A 5,565-nucleotide genomic window follows, 5' to 3' on the forward strand; every position below is an offset into this window, starting at 1 on the left:
CCTACTATTGCATAAACATAAACTTGGAAACTGTGAACTTCATATTGTGCCAATATTGCTGATGGTAGCTGGGGTCCGATGCCTGGCTAAAGAACAGCCAGATACATTTACTATTGAAGAGATAGTCCAAGCAAAAGGAAATCATGTTAAGAATTAAGGATTTGGATTGCCAGTTCATTTTCTACATGCCTGCTTCATGGTGCTCTCTCTCTCCTAATTTTAAAAGATGGAAAATTTTTCAGGGAAGTTTTGAGAACTAGACATTTGTGAATTGGACATCTTCATCGTAAACAAAACATTCTGAGAAGATGTCTCATTTCACTTACCTTGCGGTAACCTGGTGGTTGCTCTATCGACGGCAGAGAAGCTGCAGTTGAAGGAAAGCCTGAATCAGGCCCTCAGCAAGTATAGGTTTCTGAAGGGACCCTTTCCTAGCAAAAATAGCACAGGTCCAGACAGCACAGGGAAGGAATCCGAGTCAACTTGCAAAGGCAAAAAATAATGTGTTTTAGAAGGAAGGGTCTCTTAAAATCTGGTACGTTGTCTCATTGGTAGATGAAGCTTTGAGAGGGACTGTGACTCCTGTATAGCTCTTATGTTGTGCAGAATTGCTACGAACTCTAAAGATTTTCTAGCTCCATCCACTACAAATATCCAAACATTCAAGTAATGTACACTTAAGATTCCAGCATATTCTCCAAAGATGTGGAGGTTTGTAAAACCTGAGCTAAATCTGCATAAACAATGCAAATCTAAATTTCTGGCTGCCAAGAAACACAGACTAAAACTTTATCCTCCAGACTTCTGGCATGGGCTCCCCTGCCAAAGAGTGGGCTGGCCACATTTTAGTCTTTGCGTCATTTCCTTTATCTCACCTCTCTTCTTGTCTCGGTCAGCCCGGCTCTTCCTCTTTAATCCTTCCCACAGGAAGGCAGGGTTGTGCAGGACATGGTTCAATCCACTTTGTTAGGACCAGATGTTAAGAGTCAAAACTGGGCACCAAACTGTTGGCTAAAATCCAACTCTGGGGCAGGTAACTCCTTCCTGTTCTTGCCCTGTCACCCAGGAGATGTCTGGTCAGTGGGTGTCTCCTCCTTCCACTGAAAGGCAGATTTGGACACCTCATGCAGACCGAACCAGAATAAAGTGATTGCTGCCACATCCCTTCACTTTACTCTCTGTTTCTGAGGGAGGTCAATAGCCTGCAAAGAGCCATGCTACGGCCAGGGCTCTGCAGACAGAGGAGCAAGGGGAAAGCTTCCTGTGCTTTCTTGTGCCAACTTGACATCTTTCTTCATAGAGGGGGAGCCCTAGGTGAAGGACGAACTTGGTGCATGTTTTCTGCTGCTTGAGACAGCACAGGGCAGGGGATGAAAATTCCTTCTCCCAACAAAAGATGAACAGGGTGTTTGGTGGCAACAAGTTAATAGATGGGGTTGTTTACAAGGACGGAGCAGGCTGCCTCTCCATCAGTTACACTGGATGTATGGCCTTCTGCATTCATTCTTGGCAAACTAATTCCCCGTCAAAACTGTATGTTAAACCTGATGCTCAAGGTGATGGTTGGGTGAGCATTTGCACTAAATGCAGTCATCGACTGTGGCCCACCAACATTGGAGTCAGCATCGCCTCAACGGCCAAAGAGGTATAGCCCTCATTCTCCTACCTTCCTTACACAGCACCTCCTGCTCTGATCCTGCACCACTCTCCTGTCTTCCCCGACTGCTTTGCCTTCATAATCCTGTACTAAAATTGTGAAGAACAACCAGAAACTCTTAAACCAGCTCACACCGGGATGAAGGGAAGAAGAAACATATTCATGAGTGCCTTGACAAAGCATGACCTTGCAACTTCTGTCTTTCTGATCATGTCCAGTCCCATCACATTAGATACAGGTAAAAAGTTCAAATCCTGGGTGCATCCCTAATCATTGGTAAGTGGGGTTTTGGTCTCCCCATCAACCTGCCCTTTCTAAAGTTTACCCTGAGAAACATATTCACTGTGCATGTCATTCCAAACTGCAGCAGGGCCATGGACAAGCGGGCACAAATCCACTCCATGGAAGATGAGAGCTGTCATTTGAACTCAAGGTATGTGCCAAAGTGATTCTGTCAGCAGCTGATTTGGGGCAGGGAGGGGAGAGAGAAGGAATAAGAGAATGGTATCTTTAGACCCCCTTGCTCAAATTACTTATTGTACATATCACTAACCTTAACTTGTATCCCCCCGAGACATGGCAAGTGTCAAGACAATCCCTGTGACCCTGTGAACGCTGCAGCACTGAAAATAATTATCAAAGCCGCTCTCCATTTAAACTAGCAGAGCTGTTGCTCTGCTGTAATGAAAAGATCTCAGCTTCGCCCTATCACAGCAGGGCCCCAGGCTGTATTAAGTCATCCTGACCAGCCTTAAAGGCTTCAGTGATGTTTCGTTCATTTAGAGCGTTATCTTTTTGCCAATTTAGAATCCCATCTCCTCCCCACAAAGCAAACCTATAGTTATCCAAGCAGCAGTGGGAGGATGGTAGATAGCAAGGAAAACACAGATAAGACAGGAGCATTCTTCACAGCATTCAGAAATAATGAGTACAATTTCCCACCTCTTAGGACTTTTTAGACCAAGGTTTTAGGAAAAAGGAATGAACCTCAGTCAGATGGGAGCCCTTACTTTATATCTGCAATAACGTGTAAGTAGCAACAAGCTAGGCACTGCCGCAGCTCCAACAAGCAACAAAAATGACAGTAATAATATAAGAGCTTTGGGACTATTAGATAGCTCCATCCCCCAGGAAGGACGCTGAGGACACACATTTTTAAGTGAAACGGTGTATTCCTTTCTTCACAGATTCAAAAGAAGCTTTCGATTCCCATCTCCATATGCAAACTAGGTGTTCAGCCTCCTCTCAATTGCATGCAGATTACTCTCCTGGCACACAAAGGGAAAGCAGCAGTTGAAGAGCAATGTGTTGATATTGTATTTTATTCCCAAAAAGTACTTTTCAGAATGACAGCTCCCGGTGTGATCCCACGTGCTGTGCAACCGCGTGGGCAAATGCTAATTCCACCTACGGAACGCGCAGGTAATGAGAGTGAATGGGCCAGGGGGTCAGGAGCATACAGCAATCAAAGCCGTTAAGTACCGCTGGCAGCCAGAGCACACTGAGCAATTAATAAACTCACTCTGAAGTTTGTAACATGTCAGTGATGACGAGTTTGATAACTGCAATAGCTGTCTCACTAGCATATTGCATGTCATGCATACTATTACTGTTACTCTTATCCTGAGAGAAACAGAGCTGTAACAAATTACAAGACTGACACATGCAGAGGTCCTTTGGTTTCTAAGGTGATTACTCCTTAACCCTTGGTTACAGAGTTACGGCACATGTGTACTGACATGTTCGAAGTCAGGCCTCCGGACAACTCGGTGTGTTTATGGATAATTAAACTCTAAAACCACCAAGGGCTGGGTTTTGTCCCTGACCACCAGAGAGGAAAGTGCAAGGAGACGGTGGAGAGCTTCACGCTGGGTGGAGACCATCATGTTGGGTGCAGGTGAAGTGGGGTTGTGTGGAAAGCAATGGCTTTCCACCCTGTCTCTCCCACGCTGCAGGCTGTGTCACAGCCCACAGCCCTACTTATTCCCTCTCCATTGAGGTGAGGTTGCCAGCTGCAGGAGGTGAGCTCAGGGCTGGCCTTGCTCCTTAGGGAGCACAACTGGGATGGCAGGTGGTTCTTGTGGGAAAACGTCCCACCTTGTCCTGCGCCGAGTGTGGCTGCAGCCTGGCCCTCAGCCTTGGTCTCGTGCTTGTCCTGTTTCATCAGAATTTGTTTATATTTTTTAAATCACAATAATACCATATCTGCTGCTAATCACAGCTCAACAATACTAACTCAGTGTGCAAACAAGGCCATCGTCCAAGTATTGTTTTGCATAACCAGAATGTGAACATTTGCATAATGTTTAATTATTTAGCCCGAACATAAAATTTGTCTTCCTCTCAAAAACATTTTTATGAAATGTCTCAATAATTAAACACTACTATGTTTATTAACAGCAGGGAAGATTCATAAAATGTATTAGTCAGAAAAAAGCAAGTAACTACATCTTGCTGCAGTAATCAAAATACACCACTCCCAAGTAGGTCCCCAAGCATGGCAAACACCAGCATGAGCTCCTACGTGCAACTGAGCAGAATATGATTAAAAGTGTAACAGTTCAGCGGCTGTACCTTGGAAGGGTCAGGGAGACAAAATTCGATAGCTTAATTCACTCATTAATCAATATATACAATTATATTGAGTCAGCTGAAGTGAGCCCTGTGTCTATGAAAGGTAGAACTTGGGGTCAGCTGGAGGCCCGTGTGTGGTGCCGCAGCCTGGGGATGGCGTCTGCCGGCTCCTGCTCCCCCACGCTGCCCACCAGAAGGCAGCAGGACCCACGCACAGGGTGACTGGTCCACGTTTGCACCTCTTGTGTGGGACCTGGGAGCAGGGGTGGGGTGGGGTCTTCATGGATTCCCTCTAAGCACTTCCTAAAAAGGCTGAAAAAAAGTAAAATAAGATTTGGAAAAGCAGCCAGAAGCGCATAATAAAGACATCTGCCTTGATGACATAGGAAAGAGGTTCCTCCTGAGAATTTCTGCACCATCACTTGCTGATAGGGAAGAGGGGCCAGCCCCGACCTCAGCTATTCTGGTGTGTAAATAGAAAAATTCCCATGAAATGAATGGTCAGAGTCTGGGCTGAAGTTGCTGAATGCGTTGGGGATGTCCCCAGCACCCGGAGGTTCTTTTAAGCAAATATAGCTGACAGGCTGCAGAGGAGGAGACGGCCACTGTCTGTCACACACTGGAGTCCAATTTGATCAAAACAGTTTCTGTGCCCACCTGTAAAAGCTCTAAATTGTATTCAGTTGTGTGAAGGGAAGGCAGAATTCAGGACCAGAAATTGGAGTAATCACTTCTGTCCTGGGAGCAAGCATTTGCCTCTAAGATCAACTATTCTAATAATTTGAACTTACTAGCTTACATAGAAGAATAAAATTCAAAGGTTATTTTATTTAGGCAAGATGGAGATTTTTATTCTCTCTTTTAATTTCAACTTTATACTCCAGTTGTGTTTCAATAATGTTACACAAGAAATTAAGCTTGTGTCCTTCTGCCCTCTCTGAAACTCCTCTGTTACTTGCTAACAAGGTTTCCAAATTACTCGAGCCAATTTCTGACACATATAGTTAAGAGGCTCCCTTTTTGTCCATCAGTTATGTAAAAGCACCTCTTCTCCTCCCATATCCTTTGTGTAACCTCTCGGACTCACTCGGAGGGTCACTGTTTTGCAGCACTGCGCCAGGGGTCGTGTCAAAGAGGAGCTGGTGAGGGTACAGCTGACTTTGGTAGATAGATTGGAGGAGCTGTTTGTGCAACTGGGTAAAGCAAATTTGGGAAACCAGCACAAGTCTACCTGCTCAAATAACCACCCTCTGCTTTCCCCGCATGAAAAGTAAGCCCACGTAAACGAGCTCTGACAGCGAACGCTGCCTTTGTCCTAAGCCAAAGCAAACCCC

This window comes from Numenius arquata, chromosome 1 (assembly GCF_964106895.1).
Source record: "Numenius arquata chromosome 1, bNumArq3.hap1.1, whole genome shotgun sequence".
Taxonomy (NCBI): Eukaryota; Metazoa; Chordata; class Aves; order Charadriiformes; family Scolopacidae; genus Numenius; species Numenius arquata.